At 39.6% G+C, this 20290-nt stretch overlaps 1 long non-coding RNA gene across 1 annotated transcript; it reads left to right on the top strand.

Moving 5' to 3' along the window:
- Positions 1–3799: 3799 nt before the first annotated feature.
- On the top strand, positions 3800–19802 carry LOC118540440 (uncharacterized). The gene is made up of 3 exons (XR_004919638.2): positions 3800–4039; positions 18271–18368; positions 19698–19802. It is a non-coding gene; the product is annotated as an uncharacterized LOC118540440 (long non-coding RNA).
- Positions 19803–20290: the final 488 nt, after the last annotated feature.

The raw sequence follows: 20290 nt of genomic DNA, 5'->3' as shown, positions 1-20290 counted from the left end.
CATTCTTGTGTGTATTTTCCTGGTGCAAATGTGCCAATACATTTGCTGGGGTAAAATACCTAGGAGTGGAATTTGTGCGTCATAGTGTGTGGATACCTCTGACTTTACTAGATAAAGTCAAAGATGTTTGCTAATTTACCCTTACCGGCAGTCCCCATTGCTCCATGTGAGCAGGTGTATTTTTAGAGTTCTGGTGAAAAGGCCTATGTAGTTGGTGATTTCATACAGTGATGCCTTTTTCCTTTGGTCCTGCGGATCCATGCACACTAAAGTAGCCACGTTACCTGAAGCCCAGATTGAGTCTAACTCCAAAGGACAGTGGGTATCAAAGTCATCTTCACTGAGCAGGTGGCTGTATTTACCATAATATCACTGAAACATTGCCAAAGAAAGGATATTATTTTGACCACAAGATAATTTTGTGAAGCATAAAAATATCTGGTGCATTGAATGACATCAGCACAAAACAAGAACAAGATATTTATTGACAATTCTGCCACTCAATAAATCACACTGTTTTTCTGTTTGCTTCCAGACCCAGCTCAATTTACTACTTCAATTTTTTACATAACTGTAGTCACTACATGGGTATATTTTGTCTTTTGCTCATCCCCTAAACGAGATAGCATAAGCATTTTCCCCCTACCTTGCTACATAAGCTTCCTAATAATTATTTTATTCACTGTGCAATTTTCTGCCGATAGTCACAGGTGTAGGGGAGATAGCTGGGTTTTAGTGCCCCCAACCCCATTCTTCATTCCCCACAAGCAACCCCAAATAAATATTCTGTCTAAGGAAAAAAACATGTACTCTGTCTGAATGCAGCTTTGAGCCCCCTGGCCTCCCTCCAACAAAATTGTATCCTAAACCCTTACCATGTGGAAATGCTGTGGTTCTCCTGACTGCCAAGGGCATATACCATCACTGACTTCATTGTTCCCCTGGGAGGAGCCTTCAGATTGTTTCTGATGCTTTGAAATTTTAAATCATGCCCATTCATATAGCCATTTTCCTTCCTTTAGATTATTTTCTTAGCATAAATTCTTAGAAAAGGGCTAATGAGGGGCACCTGGGTGGTCGGTTAAGCGTCCAACTCCTGATTTCGGCTCAGGTCATGATTGTGGGGTCCTGGGATTGAGCCCCATGTCGGGCTCGAGCTCAGCAGTGAGTCTGCTTGAGGATTCTCCCTCTCCCTCTGCCCCTCCCCCCACTTGGGCTCTCTCTCTCTATCTCTCTCTCTCTCTCCCCCTCTCAAATAAATAAATAAATCTTAAAAAAAAAAGGGGGGGGGTACCTGGGTGGCTCAGTTGGTTAATCGACTGCCTTCGGCTCAGGTCATGATCCTTGAGTCCCGGGATCCAGTCCGGCATTGGACTCCCTCCTCAGTGGGGAGTCTGCTTCTCCCTCTGACCCTACCCCTCTCGTGCGCTCTCTCTCTCTCACTCTCTCTATCTCAGATAAATAAAATCTTAACAAAAAAAAAAAAGAAGAAGAGGGTTAATGAGTCAGAGATGAATGGTTTTTTTCTGGATCTTGATATATAACACTAAAACACTTTACAGAAGTGATGTTTCAGTTCATATTTGCACTAAGGATGTATGAACATATATACTATTCTGTATATGTACAGACTACATTAATCAGGATTCTTAGTCATAAACTGAGGAATTTATTGGTGCAGAGAGTAAGTCTTGTAAGGCTCCACAGCCATGAAGGATACCCACACCACCCTATAGGGCTGCTCCAGAGAAGACTGTGTTGTTGCCATCAGGAGATAGCACCGCAGCTCATCGGCTGAGTCTGGGCAGTAGCTGAGGCCAGAACTCTGCTGCCCTCAGAGCTGGACACCCTCTGCTATTACCACCATCAGGAAGTGAATTCTGTGCATCATCTGCTTCCTCCTAATTCCCTCTTCTATATCAGACTCTTAATCAGATATATTTGTGGGTTACATGTCAACATCCCTGTTACAAAGGAACTTGGGAAAACGAGTTTTGTATTTTTCCTTCAGAGACATGATTCATAATTTGACAACTTCCCCAAATATTAGAAGTTTGTTCAAAAGATACTGGCGGCCACCAACATGAGATATGTCTGCCTCACCTTCCATAGCTGTGAACCTTAGGTAATCAAATTGCTTTTGCTAATTAGTTATAAAATAGTTCCTTTTTTTTATTTATCTGATTACTATTTAAATTTCCTTTCAAGTTTCTGTGTACCTGTTTTATACCCACTCATAGAAACTATCAGTCCATCTTCTTCATCTATTAGAAATACTAGAAATATTTCTATCCGAAATATCTGTGAATATATTTATTAATGTATTTCCCATAGCTGTGTAGAAACTTTGTTATACCGTAGAGATTAAACTTAGTTGTCAACGTTTTCATCTTTCAATATCTCAATGTCATAATCATTTCTATGCTGGGTGAAGGTCAGGTAGGCTGTCTGTCTGGTCTTTGTGCTCCTTCATTGCCATGATATCTTTTATTCTAAGAGGTGGCTGGTCTCTTGACCTATGCCCAGAGAATTCCAAGTAACTCAAAAAAGGGAAGAAAAAATGAATCTGAAACACCAATATTTCTTTTGTGCCTTTGTACATGTCACAATTCTAGTTACTTTAGGAAGCATGAGAACATTATGCCTATAAGTGGCTGAGAGACTTGTGTTTCAGGTGGTATTTTTTGAACAACAGAGACAGACATGACCTTGACATTTTTCTCCTGTCTTCATCATGGATTGATGAAACAGGCAAGGGAAATATTTATTCTTTATGTCTAATCTTTCATACAAAGGATCGTTAGTTTACAAACATTGACCTCAAGTTGAACCAAAGCCCTAATTCCACACTCTAGAAATGGCCATTTTATATATGCGGGATAAACAGCTAAGGTATTTTATTAAGGTTATAAATACTTTACCACCAGAGTCAAAAATTGGATATTTCTCAGTTTGGGCCCCTTATTGTTACTATCTCATATGCCCTTTATACAGAATTGTGCAACCACCAAGTCACATTTTCAAGAGCCAGGGCATTAGGCAGCATTCTTTGGGGCAGTAGGCCATGCTCTTTTCTCTTCCACCAATAAAAGTACAAAAAGTACAGGTTACCTCATAGACCATTGGGCAAATGCCTAAATCTTTCTGGATCAATCTGCATGCTCTCTGATGCATAGGGATTTGCCCTTGTTAATGCTGCCTGTGATTATAAATGTCTGTGGAAGCGCTTTTATGGATGAATTGGTACTTTCCACTACTTGGTGAATTGTGTGCTCCCATGGATAATAAAAATAAATACAACCAACATGATTGCATTTCAGAGAAGGGGTGGTAGAGCAGGGAGCAACCAATCAAAAGTATCTAAAGCACCAAATTATGCCCCTGAGGAGTCATCTTGCATATCCTTGGTTCTGTTTCCATGGTAGTAAGGATTGCTTGGGATATTCAAAGGCAATTTAAATGCATTTAGACCGTAGCTTACAAGGGGATAATCTTAGGAAAATCAGAAGCGAGTAAACATTAACAGCTAGTAAGAGAAGCAGTATTAAAAACCATACTCCATCTTGCTTGCTTTTTTATTTGGTGAAAAATAAAAATTTTTTGACATCTGGAAATTATGTCTGCTTCTAACTTGGGCTTGGGATGACTCATTTCGAGAAAGTGCCACAATTTCCATATGCTAGAACACAGAAATTTGAGGCTGCTTGTTTTTTTAATTTAATTTTTAGACTCAAAGGTATGAATCTGCATTATTCTCCCCAGACCAGCCTCAGGAGTGTGCAGACCAGGCACAGAAAGATACCCCCCCTCCCCCGGCCATCTGAAAATACAACTCCTCATTGACATGTCAGCATCGCAGATTCATTTCTTTAAGCTCTGGTGACTTTTCGGCCTTCCAGAGTCTCCAGGGGGAGTTCATAGGCCCTTTGGAGAAGCTTGCTGAGACTGGCACCTTAAACATCACCAGTTGTGATCTGCTAACACCCTGGTAGGAACTTGCAAAGGGGGCTCAAGATGAACATAGAAGAAAGAAGTGCAGGTAGGAAAGACAAAATGCCGATTTCTTAATTTTCCCTGAAGGCATTGCTTGATTTCCAAAATGGGACAAAAACCTCGGGAGGCTTTGTTTATTATACCATTTTATTTAACAAATACCCGTGTAGTGCCTGCTAGATCTTAGACACCATTCTGTGCATTTTACAAATCTAGCTCATTTGTTCCTCATGACTACCTTAAAAAGTAGGCACTTTTGATTATTTCCAGTGGAAAGATGAAGAAACAGGCACACACCTTGAGGGTCCCAAGGGTCCCCAAGCAGAGAGCTGAGATTTTGGATCCTGGTCCAGGTATGGCTCCCGAGTACCCACTCTGACCCACTCCACGCTACTCATATACAAACCACAGAATTTTTTCAACTCTCTTGGAAAGCTTTGGTATTAGGCGATGTGGATGAGGAGAGAGGTCAGTTTAATGGAACAGCTAGCCCCCAGAATTCAGCTTTCAGGTGGAGAATGTATAATGTTTACAGAAGACTCAGGAGACTTAGTCTGCTTTGTGTAACATTTAGAGAGCTACAGCAACTCCTGCCTCTGTATTCATCTTTGAATGGAGATTTTGATGTTGATCAGATAAGAATTCTAATTTTCATAAAAAAGAGAGTTTGAACTCCCCCAGGAGGCAATTGGGCATCAGCTTGGTAGCCTGTGAAGGAAACTACTTTTTGTTCATTTGAAAGCAGAGAATAGTGGGATGGGAGAAAAAAAAAGAGGATTCGAACTATTTTGTGGAATCTGAAACTTCTCTTAGCATCATGGAGATTGTCTTGGTCTGTGCTGTGAAGGTGACATGACCCCCTCTCTAAGATGGAGGTGAGTTATTCACTATTTCCAACCATACAATTGCTTCATTATGTCCACACCCACACTTTTCTGTTTACAACCAAAGAAAAGGCCCATTGTTGATGCCAAATCACTACCTGAAACAAGCATATCATAATCCACCTAAAATATCTTAGACTGTTCTGGGGAACAGTGGATTTTATTTGACGCTGGAAAGCAATTTTCAATCATCTTTTACTTAAGAAAATAGTGTTAAATCTTTCTAGGTTTTAAAACGACCTAGATATTTAAATGTGTTAAATCTTTGTAGGAATTACAAATAATCCTCCACGACCCTCAAAATTTGTGTTTTACTTTTTAAAATATTATGTGTTTTTGCATATTTTTATCCACAGAAGTTTATCCACAGAAACCTGGGTTTCTGGCCTGTGAAAGCTACAGAAGACTGAGGTGGTTGTAAAGCCATTGTTCAGAGATCATTGCATTCCAGCGTCTCAATGGAGAGTGATTTTGGTCCCCCAGGGGACGTTTCTTTGGCTGTAAACAGAGAACAGGGATGTTTTTACAGGCATTTAGTGGGTTGTGGGTAGAGTGCTGCTAAAGATCCTACAATGCACCAGGCAGTTCCCTACAACAAAGAATATCGAGACCACAGTGCTAATAGTGCTGAGATAGAGAAATCCTGCAACAGAGATTTTCCAAACCTTATTTGTAGGACTTTTTACATAGACCCTTCGTTTTACGTTGCTTGCCTTATAAGCGCCCTGTATCCGCAGCTGGTCAGTCCATCTCAGAAATTTCCAGCTTGTGATGGGTGCCCAGGACCATCAGGAACCCCATCTTCCCAGAGGGTCAGAGAAGCACTATTTCAGGGCTTAAGCTTCCATACTGCACTAAAAACAATTTTGCAAGCTTGCCCAAGAGCCTCACTTTCATGTATAGCTTAGAAAAAGAAAATATTTGCAAAGTTCTCGTTTTGGAATGAACTTTCAGAATGTATCTGCTAGAAAACTGGCTACTGCCTCGATCACATTCCTCAGTTCACATCATTGGGATAACAGTTGTGTCTGTGTTGTTCAACTTCATGCCCTCTAGCTCCTGGGAGTATTAAATAAGTCACTGAGTAGGATGTTCTGTTGGCAGAGTACAAAGTATCAAGCAGTGGTGGTATGATGATGGGCTTTGGAGCCAAGTGTCATCACCTTTGTGGTCTTCCTGGCTCTAATTCTCAGTATATTCATCTGAAGATACCAACTTGTAGAGATTTGTTTGACTGACATGAGTTTATCCAAATCACGTGTTCCAGTGTCTGAGCACGTAGTAGATGTTCAGTGAATGCTGATTCTCTTCTCCCTACCTATTTTTCTTAGGGAGAACTCCTCCCTTCCTCTCCTAGCTCATCAGAATGAAATGACCACCCATTTCACATGGAGCTTTGTGTCCCCTATGGTAGATGCGGACCTCAGGGGGTGACCGCAGGGCTTGAGGAGCAGACAGTATCTTTATGCAACACAGACTCAAACTGGCATGCCCCGCTTGGCTAATGAAGTGTGGCCTGGGTTTCAGGCCCCACCCGCCCCTCAGTTGGCACCCTGTGCAGGGCACAACTTAAACTATTGTATACAGTCTCCTTTTTAGAACTCCCCTGACTGCAAAGAGCACACATTTTCCTTTGCCCCTGATTCTGTGAGCAAACACAGCTGGATCAAGGTCGAAGGATGGGCTTCCAGAGGCAGGCCTGTCTCATCTCCGTGTTTGACAGGTATGAAGCAGGTGGCTGCTCAGCAAATCTTGCCTAACTTCCACGGTCTAGAAATCTAATCTTGAGGGGAAGGAATAGGAAGTCTGATTTTGGCTCTCAGGCCACATGAATGCCTCTCTCTGGCTCCTAACTCTATTACTCTGTAGAAGAAAGAGGTAAGATTAGCATTTCAGAAACTCCAACAGCATATTATTAATCCATGAATCTATCTTTGCATTTATCACACAGATGTTTTTCAGCACGTTCATATGGCAGGTGCAATGCTAGAACTTGGGGGTATAACTTTGAAGAAGACACAATTTCTGCTCTAAAAGTACCCATAGCCCAGTGGGGAAGAGAAACAAGTCACAACAACATGGTGTAACTAATTCTTTAATAAAGGTATATATGGGGCGCTTTGGAAACATGGGACCAGATCAAGAACTTAACTCAGCCTGAGAGGAGGAGAAAAATCCAGGCTCTTCTCAGGAGAAGTGACATCTAAACTGAGTCTTGAAGGCAGAGAAGGAGTCTTTCAAGTACATGAGGAGGTGAGCAGGAGAAGGGCATCTAGGGTGATGTTCAAGTGTCTGGGTTGGACAGTGAGGTGAATAATGGCAGCTGTAATTAGGGGAGAGGAGGGAGAAGGAGAAAAGTTTTAGACATGTTGCTTGGAAATAATGGCCTGTGTGTCACCTGGAGGTTGTCTAGTAACTGGGTGGATATAGGAGTTTGGAAGGAAGAGAAACAGAGAAAAGCATGTTTTTACTGAAAACCTAATATATGCCAGATACTGTGTTAAGTGATTTACATGCTTTGTTGCACCCATTTTTGTCAGACTCTGTGAGTTACGTATTATTGGCTCCGCCTTACAGACAAGGAAAGCAAGGTCTTTTCAAAGCCACATAATGTCAGAGCTGCAGCTTGAATCCGGGCTGTCTAGGCCAAAGCCTGTGTTCTTTCCAGGATCTCTGGGAGAGAGAAGGTGGAGGTGGGGTTGGGAGTCTCTAACCCAGAAATGATGGCTCATTCTGCATCCACATTTGTCTTATTAAGACTGCATCCAGGTGTTCTTCTCATGGTAATTTATGGCATATAGTTTAATTTATATTAGGTATTCCTCTTTTTTCTTTTTCTTTTTTTGTAAGTGCTACTCAAGTAATATCTTTTTTTTTTTTTTTTTTTTTAATATAAGTGGAGCCCAATGCAGGGCTTGAACTCACGATCCTGAGATCAAGACCTGAGTTGAGATCACGAGTCAGATGCTTAACCGGCTGAGCCACCCTGGTTCCCCAAGTCGTAATATCTTTTAATGACTGTTTATTTTTTTCTTATCTTATAAGTCAAAATTCGGGCTAGATTTCAGTCGGTTTTAATGCTACTACTATGTCAGGTGTAACAGTTTGCTGGCTGACTCCCAACCAACCACAATTTAATCTCCCTGACAGGAACATAACATTTTCATAGCAGGAGAACCGATCATTACAGCTGACTAAACATTTTGTCTCAAGAAGATAAAAACTTTATCCCAGGAGTTAGAATTAGCATACACTTTAGAAGAACTGCAGCTGGTGATGTCATAAAGAAAGCATTTACTTGAGTTTATTTTTGAGGTTGCCAAAGTAGGAAACCAGTCCCCACTTATTCTGATGAGAATTCATTTTCTCTCTCTCCCCTCTACCTTTTTGTCTCTCTCATATTTTCTTTCTTTGTTGTTAACATATTTGCATTCATTTTTTAAACTTATAATTCTCAAAACTGGAATATGAAACCTTTTTTTGAGGAACTTTTTATCTGACCATATTACTAGGCATGGAGGAATATCCAGACAGCTCGGATGTCCTTGTTTCCTTTCGTTTTTCATTGAAATTAAGAAAAAATATCAAAAATCCTATTTAAATCATCTTGTGCACAATTTATTGAGTAATAGTAGAGGGCATCATCCAGTAGAGGGCAGTGCTGACTTATTCATGGATGCCTTCAATAGAAGATGCAAAATTTAGTACAAATTAAAAGCCTTAAAAATGTTTTTAATTGAAGTATAGTTAAGACACAATATTATATTAATTCCAAGTGTACAACATAGTGATTGGATCAATCTATCCCTTATGCTGTGCTCACCACAAGTGTAGCTGTCATCTGTCCCCATACAGTGCTATTACAGTATCATTGACTATATTCCCTAACCTTTGCCTTTTACCCATGACTTATTCACTCCATAACTGGAAGTCTGTACCCCCCACTCCCCTTCACCTATTTTGTCCATCCTCTGCCACCCCACCCCCACCACTGGCAACCACCACTTTGTTCTCTGTATTTATGTGTCTGTTTCTGCTTTTTGTTCTTTGTTTATTCATTTTTATTTTAGTTTTTTTTTTTTAATTTTTTAAAGGAAACCTCTGACAGACAATAGGTAGTGTTATCTACGATGCTTTGAATTCAGCAAAAGTGCCTTTGTTAAAAAGGAGAAGCATGGTCATCAGCTTTGCTGTCTGAACACCCAAGTTTCTGGACTGCCCCAGCCTAGGTACTGATGAAAAGGTACCTTTCTGAGTGCTGAGCCAAGACTAAGATAGGCTAGACACTGTGTCCCACTCTCCTAGGCCCAATCCCCATCAATGTTCCTTTATAGACTTTGGCATGAGGCTTGTGCTGGGGAAGGTGGTTCACCGTGTCAGTCGTGCCTGTTGTCCCTAACTGGTCCTCAGGCTGGTCTGTGGCTCCTACGAAGAGAAGGGTTTGAGGCTGGTGGAATCTGGTGGAGTTAAACAAGGCTTTGTGCGACCGAGCCAAGAGAACAATACATAAGGCATGGGGGAGGGAGGAGACTCTTTCCTCCCTTCCTTGGGAAACCAGTGACTACCCTACAGAATGGCAACCTTGGAGAAAGAAGCCTTGACACGAGACTTGATGTTCTTGCAATAGTGGGTGGAAGCAGTGAGGTTTCCACAGCTGATTCTGTAGGAGTCAGTCATGAACAAGTGGGAGTAGAGGCAAAGGATTAGGAGAGATGAGTTGAGGTTGTTGCTGACATTCTGCTTTGTAATGTCAAAGCATTACATGTGAATTTCCTCTTTGGGGCCACTCAACTATAGATGGGAAACATCATTTTTTTTACAAGAACCTCGTCATATTTTTTAAATTGAGATATAACTGACATATTAGTTTCAAGTGCACAACATAATGATTAGATATTTGTATATATTGCAAAATGATCACTGCAGTAAACCTAGTTAACGTCTAACACCATATAAGGTTACAATTTTTTGGGGCGCCTGGGTGGCTCAGTTGGTTAAGCGACTGCCTTCGGCTCAGGTCATGATCCCGGAGTCCCGGGATCGAGTCCCACATCGGGCTCCCTGCTCGGTGGGGAGTCTGCTTCTCCCTCTAACCCTACCCCCTCTTGCGCTCTCTCTCTCACTCTCTCTCTCTCTCTCAAATAAATAAAATAAAATCTTTAAAAAAAAAAAAAGGTTACAATTTTTTTGTGTGATAAGAACATTTAAGATCTACTCTCTTACCAACTTTCAGATACACAATACAGTATTATTAACTATAGTCACTATGCTATATGTTACAACTCCATTAACCTTTATTTTATAACTGGAAGTTTGTACCTTTTGACTACTTCCACCCATTTTGCCCACCTCACACCCCATACCTCTGGCATCATGAATCCATTCCCTGTATCTATGGATTGGATTTTATTTTTTAAGATTCCACATATAAGTAAGATCACATGGTATTTGTCTTTCTCTTTTTTCACTTAGCTAACGCCCTCAAGTTCCATCCATGTTGTCACAAATGGCAAGATTTCATTCTTTTTATGGCCGAATAATATTCCATTGTATGTGTATACTACATTTTCTTGATCCATTTATTCATCAATGGACACTTAGGTTGCTTCCCAGTCTTGGCTATTAGAAATAATGCTGCAATGAACATGGGAATGCATGTATGTTTTCAAGTTAGTGTTTTTGTTTCCTTTGGATAAATACTCAGAAGTGGAATTGCTGGACATAAGGTAGTTCTATTTTTTTTTAAATGAATCTCCATATTGTTTTCCATATTGGCTACACTGACTTACCTACAACCAACAGTGCACAAGGGTTTCCTTTTCTCTACATTCTTATCAACACTTGTTATTTTTTGTGTTATTGATAATAGCCATTCTAATAGGTGTGAGGTGATAGCTCATTGTGGTTTGATTTGTATTTCCCTGATGATTAGTGATATTGTGCACTTTTTCGTGTACCTGTTAGCCATCTCTCAGTCTTCTTTGGAAATGTCTATTCAGATCCTCTGCCCATTTTTAATTGGATTATTTGTTTTGTTTTGTTGCTATTGAGCTGAATGAGCTCTTTGTATATTTTGCATATTGTCCTCTTATCAGATAATATGATCCGCAAATCTTTTTCCCTATTCAGTATGTTGTCTTTCATTTGTTAACGGTTTTCTTTGCTGTGCAAAAGAATTTCAGTTTGATATAGTCTCACTTGTTTATTTCTGCTTTTGTTGCCTTTGCTTCTAGTGTCAAATCCAAAAAATCATTGCCAAGGCCCATGCCAAGGAGCTTACTGCCTGTTTTCTTCTTGAAGTTTTATGATTTCAGGTCTTACATCCAAGTCTTTAATTCATTTTGAGTTAATTTTTGTGTATGGTGTAAGATAGTGGTTCAGTTTTATTCTTTTGCATGTAGCTGTCCAATTTTCATGACATTAATTGAGAGACTGCCCTTTCCCTGTTGTATATTCTTGGCTCTTTTGTCATAAATTAATTGATCATATCTGTGTGAGGTTTTTTCTGGGCTCTCTATTCTGTTCTATTGATCTATGTGTCTGTTTCTATGCCAATACCATACTGTTTTGTTTAAAATGGCTTTGTAATACAGTTTGAAATCAGGAAGCATGATGCCTCCAGCTTTGTTCTTTTCCTCAAAAATGCTTTGACTATTTGGAGTCTCTTGTGGTTCCATACAAATTTTAGGATTGTTTGTTCTATTTCTGTGAAAAAATGGCATTGCAATTTTGATAGGGAAATTCTACTAAAAATTTAAAGAAGAATTAACACCAATCCTTCTCAAGCTTTTCCCAAAAAAATGAAAAGGAGAGAATACTTCCTAACTCATTTTATAGGGCCAGTAGCACCTAGACCAAAGCCAGAGGAAGAAACCATAAGAAAAGAAACCATAGGCCAATATTTTTTATGAATACTGATGCAAAAATCCTTAACAAAATACTAGCAAACCAAATCCAACAGCATATTATGAGGATTATATGCCATCATCAAGTGAGGTTTATCCCAAGAATGCAAGGGTGATTTAACATAAGAAAACAAATCAGTGTAACACACTGCATTAATAAAATGAAAGGGGAAAAAAACCAGGGTCATCTCAATTGATGCAGAAAAAAACATTTAACAAATTCAACATCATTTCACAATAAAACATCCAGAAAACTAGGATTAAAAAGAAACTTCCTCAACATAATAAAGAGCACTTATGAAAAATCTGTGGCTAACATCATAACCCATGCTGAAATATTGCAAGTCTTCCCTCTAACATTAGGACCAAGACAAGAAAGACTGCTTTTACTACTACTATTTAATTTTGAATTGGAATTGGTAGCCAGAGCCATTAAACAAGAAAAAGAGACAAGAGCCATCCAGATTGGAAAGGGAAAAGTAAAACTTTCTCTATTCACAGATGATATGATCCTATATACTAAGAATCCACAAAAATACTATTAGTGCTAATAAATTCAACAAAATTTTGGGATACAAGATCAACATGCAAAAATTGGTGTGTTTCTACACAACAGCGATGAATAATACAAAAAGGAAATTAAGAAACAGTTCAATTTGCAATAGCATCAAAGAGAATAAAATAACTAGGAATATATTTACTCAAATAGGTAAAAGACAGAAAACTACAAAACATTAAGAAATTAAAGACAACATAAATGGAAAGACATCCCATGTCTATAGACTAAATCTTAATGTTGTCAAGATGACAATACTACCCAGCATAATCTAACATTTAATACATTCCCTATCAGTCTTCAAATGGCCTGTTTTACAGAAAGGAAAAGCTGATCCTTAAATTTATATAAATTGTGAGTTGCCTGGAATAGCTAAAACAGTTAAAACGAACAAAATTCTTGTGTAGTTTATAACAGATTAGGAACAGAAGCCTAAAAAGACGTAAGGCTGTTGGAGCTGGTCACAAAGACTGGCACTAAACAAATATCACTTAGATGTTTGTTATACCACAATAGACACCAGGCATCAGAGAGACAACAGCCAAAGAATCTGTGTCAGGGGTTGGCGAACAAAAACTTGGGGGAGAATCCAAACTCTTATCTTTTTTTTCCAAGGAGGTGAAATTCACAATTTTAAAACATTAATAAGCTTTATTTTTTAGAAAAGTTTTAGGCTCACAACAAAATTGAGCAGAATATATAGAGAGTTCCCATATACCCCGTCCCTACACATGCACAACATCCCCCCCACGACATCTTGCACCAGAGGCTACATTTGTTACAATCAATGAACCTACACTAATCACATCATTATCACCCCAAGTCCATAGTTTGCTTTAGGGTTTACTTTGTCATTGTATATTCTATAGGTTTTGACAAATGTATAACAGCATATATCTATGATTATGATATCATACAGAGTATTTTCACTGTCCTAAAAATTCTATGTTCTGCCTGCTCTTACCTCCCCCCACATCCTCAAATCCAGACAACCAATGATCTTTTTTACTTATAGTTTTGCCTTTTCCAGAATGTCATATAGTTGGAATTATACAATATGCAACCATTTCAGATTGGCTTCTTTCACTTAATAATATGCATGTAAGTTTCCTCCATGCCTTTTCATGGTTTGATAGCTCACTTTTCTTTAGTACTGAATAATATTCCATACACTGGATATACCATAGTTGGTTTATCCATTCACTACTGAAGGACCTCTTGGTTGCTTCCAAGTTCTAGCAATCATGAATAAAGCAGCATGCTATAAACATCCATGTAAAAGTTTTTGTATGGACATACATTTTCGATTCATTTGAGTAAATACCAAAGAGCATGATTGCTGGACCATATGGTAAGAGTGTGTTACATTTTGTAAGAAATTGCCAAACTGCTTTCCAAGAATGACAATACCGTTTTGCATTCCCCCTGCTAATGAATAAGTTTTCCTTTTGCTCCACATCCTTGTCTGCATTTGGTATCGCTTGTGTTTTAGATTTTGGTCATTCTAATAGGTATGTAGTTATATCTTATTTCTGTCTTAATTTGCAATTCTCTAATGGCATATAATGTTGAACATCTTTTCATATGCTTGTCATCTACATATCTTCTCGATACCCATCAGTTCTGGTCTTCTGCCCATTTTTAAATTGGGCTGTTTGTTTTTGTATTGTTGAGCTTTAAGGGTTCTTTGTATATTTTGGGTAACAGTCCTTTATCAGATGTGTCTTTTATAATACTTTCTCCTGGTCTGTGGCTTGTCTTTTCATTCTCTTGACCCAGTCTTTTGCAGAGCAGATATTTTCAATTTTAATGAATTCTAGTTTATCAAATATTTCTTTCATGGATTATACCTTTGGTGTTGTATCTAAAAAGTCATTACCCTACTCAAGGTCATTTATGTTTTGTCCTTTGTTATCTCCTAGTAGTTTTATAGTTTCACATTTACATTTAGGTCTGTGATCCATTTTGAGTTAATTTTTGTGAAGAGTATAAGGTGTGTGTCTAGATTCATTTTTTTGCATATGAATGTCCAGTTGTTCTATACCATCTTTTGAAAAGATTGTTTTTGCTCCATTATATTGCCTTTGCTCCTTTGCTTAAAGATCAGTTGACTATTTTTGTGTGGGTCTATTTATAAGCTCTCTATTCTGTTTCATTAATCTATTTGTCTATTCTTTCAATGCCACACTATCTTGATTTCTGTGGCTTTACGGTAAGACTTAAAATCAAGTAGTATCAGTCCTCCAGCTTTGTTCTTCAATATCGTGCTGTCTATTCTGGGCTTTTGCCTCTCCATATTAACTTAGACTCAGTTTGTTAATTTCCACAAAATAACTTGCTGGAATTTTTATTGGAATTACATTGAATCTATAGATCAATTGGGAAGAATTGACACCTTGCTGAGGGTGTTTCTGGAAGAGATTAGTATTTGAATCAGTAGACTGTGTAAAGGTCACCCTCACCATTATGGGCAGGCATCATCCAATTCATTCAAAAAGCAGGAAGGCAAATTTGTTCTACACTTGAGCTGGGACATCCATCTTCTCCTGCCCCTCAGACATCAGTGCCCTTGTTCTTGGGTATTTGGTCTTGGGCAGTGACTTACACCATCAGCTCCTTTGGTTCTCAAAAATGTTCAGACTTGGAGCGAATTACACCATTGGTTTATCTGGTTCTCCAGCTTACAGATGTCAGATCATGGGACTACTTGGTCTCTATAATTGTATGAGCCAATTCCTATAATAGACCTGTTACACACACACCCGTAACTTATTGGTTCTGTTTCTCTGGAGCCCTAACACACCCTTCTTTCTTAGCATATCATTATACTTTTTTAAAAAGATTTCATTTATTTGAGAGAGAGAGAGAGCATGAGCAGAGGGGGAGGAGCAGGAGGAGAGGAAGAAGCAGACTCCCCGCTTAGCAGGGAGCCCGATGCAGGACTTGATCCCAGGACCCTGAGATCATGACCTGAGCTGAAGCAGACGCTCAACCAACTGAGCCACACAGGTGCCCTCAATTATACTTTTTTTAAAAAATTATGTTATCTTAGTCACCATACATTACATCATTAGTTTTTGATGTAGTGTTCCATGATTCATTGTTTGTGTATAACACCCAGTGCTCCATTCAATACGTGCCCTCTTTAATACCCATCACCAGGCTAACCCATCCCCCCACCCCCCTCCCCTCTAGAACCCTCAGTTTGTTTCTCAGAGTCCATAGTCACTACTTTTTTAAAAACTTTTTTAAGTGGTTGCTCTAGAATTTGCAATATACATTTATAATTAATCCAAGTTTACTTTCAAATAACACTATTTTGCTTCACAGGTAGTGCAACCACCTTATAATACCAAATTATTCCTACTTTAAAATAATTACAGATTTACAGGAAGTTGCAAGAACGGTACAAAGAGGTTCTGTGTACTCTTCACTCCATTTTCCCCACTGGTAACATTTTACATAATTTTAGAACAATAACAGAACCAGGAAATTGTTATTAGCACAATTCATAGACCTTATTAAAATTTCACCAGTTTCACATATATGTGTCTGTGTGTAGGTGTGTGTGCATGTGTGTGTAGTTCTATGCAACTTTATCACATGTGTAGATTTGAGTAACCACCACCACTGACTAGAACGTTTATTGCTATATGTAAGGGGGAGTCTGAAATGAGGCATTTAATGAGAGAGAAGGGGGCAGGGACAGAGACAGATAAGGAGAGAGACAGAGAGAGGGAGAGAGAAGAGAATCATATAGTGAACATGTCTAAGAGACTCAAGATAATGTGGAAATCAGCTATCTAAAGAGACGATCAATTCAATGATACGCAGAACTACATGTGGCCAACAGGGCAGTGAAATTTTTCTAGTGAGGAATCCCATAAGATTACTTAAGATAAGGAAATAATTTATATGAGACACAAGACTATCCAAGTAAGACCATGTCTGCCTGCAGAATATGAGAAGAGTAAACAATAACCCGAATGCTTCTATAATGAGTACAGGCAAACAGATGCAGAGGAATGCAGGAATGCTTCCCTTAAGCAGGGAATAGATCAGGGAGCACGTGTCCACCATGGCCAGGCTGTAAGATTTCTGTACAGGGGCACTGTGGGCTTTTGGGGCCAGACAATTCTCTGTTGGGTATGCCTTTATATGTGGCCCAGATCTTTAGCACTCCTGGCCCATGGCCACCTGGCACTATGAAAACAAAGCATATCCAACAAATTTGCAAAAGTATCTAGGGGTTGTGATAATATCCCCAATCAAATACCACAAAAGCCTTCCTCTTCTACAGGAAGAATATTCTTCTCCCTGACTTCCTCAGTCCCTGTTTCTACTCACTGGGGCTTCTTTTTGTTTTTTTCTCCAGAGACTGCTGATAATAGACGCTCTGGATTTTTAAAGTTATTTTCATATGTGCTTTTATTATGGAAAGTGAGTTTTCTTACACATGACTGCCTTCCATTCTGGCTGATCTACCCTGAGTAGGCCTGAGCCCACACCATCAAAAGTGACCATTACCAAAAGGAGAGAAGGGGGTACCATTCTATCACAGCTGAAATTTAAAACTAAGGGTACTAATTATACAAAAGGCCTTGGTTGGGACTTTATTCAAAGCATTTTAATGACACTCAGGGAAGATTGATTTGTTAAAATCTAGTAACTCTTTTTCTATCAACTTAAGAACTTTAGGGGGCACCTGGGTGGCTCAGTTGGTGAAGCGTCTGCCTTCACTCAGGTCATGATCTCAGGGTCCTGGGATCGAGTCCTGCATCGGGCTCTCTGCTAAGTGAGGAGTCTGCTTCTCCCTCTACACTCCCCTCCTGTTCGTGCTCTCTCTCTCTCTCTCTCCCCCTCTCTCAAATAAATAAATAAAATCTTCAAGGAGGTTTAACTTTCAAGGAAAGGAAAATGCAATTCAATGTGGGCTTATCGTTTGTTGTATTAACACTAAGCTAAGTACGGCAGACTCTTCAAAAGAAGCATTAGCTTTGCTACTTGATCTCAAGGAGCTTAAAGTTTCATTGGGGTAATAATATATTAACCCTAAAAATAATTAGAGATATCAGATATAGTTCCCATCAGAAGTAATTATAAAAGAGATGAGACTAGGGAAGAGGTGATTATGGCTCTGGAGAGCCACAAACATCTTTCTGGAGAAGGATGGGAGTGGGGAGCTGGGGAGGAGGTTTGCAATAGGATTGGAAAGGGAGAAGGTAGAGCTGTTAAGGAAACTTAATTATTGCAAGTAATATTCTTCAATGCATTTCAAGACAAAAGAAAGGGGAAGCTTGGTATGCAGACTGGAAAATAAAATGATGAGGAGGGGAGCTGATGTCTCACTTTCATCAGTGTTTTAAAGTTATATTTGGCTTATGCCAAGGAACAGCCTTTGACATCAGAACATACCTTGTATGTTATATATACCAGGTATTATAGAGGATGGAAGTTGTATTGCAACAATGCCTAGAATGTTCCCCATTAGACTCTCCATTGTTCTCAGCCATGACCTAATTTCTATGCACTTTAACTGGGTCCCTAAGAGGCTTGTGGATCAAAAACCTTCATTTTTAAATTCTTAATTTTTAATACACATAGGTGTTTAGGAGGAAGCAATGAAATGTTTTGAAGCTCATTTCTAGTGGAAATGAATCAAGAATAGCATCGACATTTTGTGCAATTATATAGACAAATTTGTGCAATTGTATCGACAAATTTGTGCTTTGATTATATTCTCTGTTTTTATTGTGTCGTTTACTTTGGGTGGTAAATCATGGCTTGGGAACAAGGATGTTTAGCACTGAACTAAGATTTGTTTTGCCAAAACAGATAGTCAGCTAAGAGTAAGTTTGTGTGCTGTCAGAAGCACATTGTAAGGTGTTGAAATGGAGCATATGGTGTTAGTCTTTTTCTCTAATTGTGAAAGGACCCTGTCTCGAGGGACCATTGCCTTGACTTGTGGGGACTTGTGTGACGGCCACTTGACTTCAGCACCGTCCTGGCTTCATGAAAAGATACAGAGACGTGAGTAGAGGGAGCAGCCGATGCTCTTTCCAAATGGGAATGAAGAAGGGGCTGAATGGAGAGTGTTTCCCTCCTTGACTCTGGCAGTTGTTTAAGTTTCTCTATTCATACTGGAAATAATGTAGCTTATATTTGAATCCACTTTGTAAAACGTTTGGACTTTTATAAATGGTTGATATTCTGTCCATTCCTGAACGGACGAATCCAGGAGAGGCCGGGGCTCCACTGTTCTGCCTATTGTGCCCCATGGGCCTCTGGGGAATCCCTTCATTTATTCATCTTTTCTTTGCTTTGCACACTTTGGATCCAGTTTTGAAGAGGCAATCCTGACGGATGCTACTGTGACAAGAACTTGCTGAGTATCTTCACCAAAGGGAGCAGATTCTGAGGCTGGCTTTTTCTCACTGAATAGAACAAATGAGGACAATTAGGCACTCCAAAGATATTTGCTATAACAGTTGTTTTTCTGATCATAGTGACTGATTCTTTAAACATATAATTAAATTCCAAAATAAAGTATGCTTCTATTCAGGTAAAAGGAAATTCATGATGTTGAAATTTATAGTGTTTTCATTTTCAACTGTTTTCATTTTCCAGTGCAAGAATCGCTAGTGAAGAGAAACGACCCTGTGGTTTTATTATAGTTTGTGTATTAGTCCCAGTTCTCCATAAAAACAGCTCTGTTCCCCTTTTACCCTCCCCAGAGCTGGAGTTTCTGATGGAGAAGCCAGGTACACATCCATGGTATGGTCTGTCTTGGGACACTAAATCTAATTCAATCCTCAAATTTTACAGAAACAGGCTCAGAGGAAACTCTTGGAATTTTATCAATGGAATGAGACTCAGTGTGGTATCTTTAAGCACCATAGTTTAAAAGTCATTTATCATCAGAAAAAGAAAACCCCTATTGCAAAGGTCACAAACCAAAGAGGGCAACTCTTGAGCAGTATTATACCAAGTTGCAATTGAGGTAAACAATCGGTCAAAATCAAAGTTTAGCTAGTGTAGGTCTTCCTTGGAGAACCAGACCCATATCACAACAGTACCTGATGCATCACAACTGAAACAGTCTTACTGCTCTCCGTGCAAGGGTAATTCTATAGGCCCAGAATATAGAAGTTTATGAACAAAGTCCCTGTCTTTCAGGTTGGGCTCTAAGAAGTGATCATTATAAAGGAAACAATAAATAACAATTAAAAATGACAATTCTCATAATTATAAAAGAATGAATATAATTACTGTGTATGAGCTACTGTGCCCTTCACAGGCATCTTCTTATTTAAACCTCCCTATTCTTTGTGGGTACCTAAAGATAAATAATTTACTCAGGTTGCTGAGGGCGCACCAGCTGGGCTCAGGTCTCCAATCCTGCTCCTCAAGCTGGTACTCATGGACCATCTGGACTGAAACTGCACTTTCCCGTCCAGGAACCAGGCAAGTGTCTTTTACAACTGCTTTCCAAATCTAAAACAAGGTGCTAACTCAGTCGGGGTTCACTGGGTGTGGGTGTGGGTGAGAGCATGGCGTGGGTGGAAAATTGATAGTTTGTTCCCTTCATTTAAAGAAGGAAAGAACGCGATCATAGGTCGGAGTATCTGTGCTCTTCCTTTTGACACAACCCGAGCCTTGAAACTATATGCCCTCAAAACAACTGTTAAAAGAATTGTTCTTGACGTGACAAGCCTTGTGGCTACTGTACTAACAGGAGTCCCGCGAGTCTTAAAGTCCTCCATGCCTTCTGTCCCTACAGCAACCCTTCAGGAGGCGCAGACGCAGGGGAAGCGAGCGCAGCAGTTACGGGGTTCTGGACACTGAGCGCGGCGTGCGGGGATTCCCAACATGCTCCGCGCAGCCCAGGGCGCGGCTCCCGCCGCCGGGTGGTGGAGGGCGGGGTTGAGGGGGGCGGTGCGAAACTGGGCGCG

This window comes from Halichoerus grypus, chromosome 8 (genome assembly GCF_964656455.1).
Source record: "Halichoerus grypus chromosome 8, mHalGry1.hap1.1, whole genome shotgun sequence".
NCBI lineage: Eukaryota > Metazoa > Chordata > Mammalia > Carnivora > Phocidae > Halichoerus > Halichoerus grypus.
This window is presented reverse-complemented; position numbering and strand designations above follow the sequence as displayed.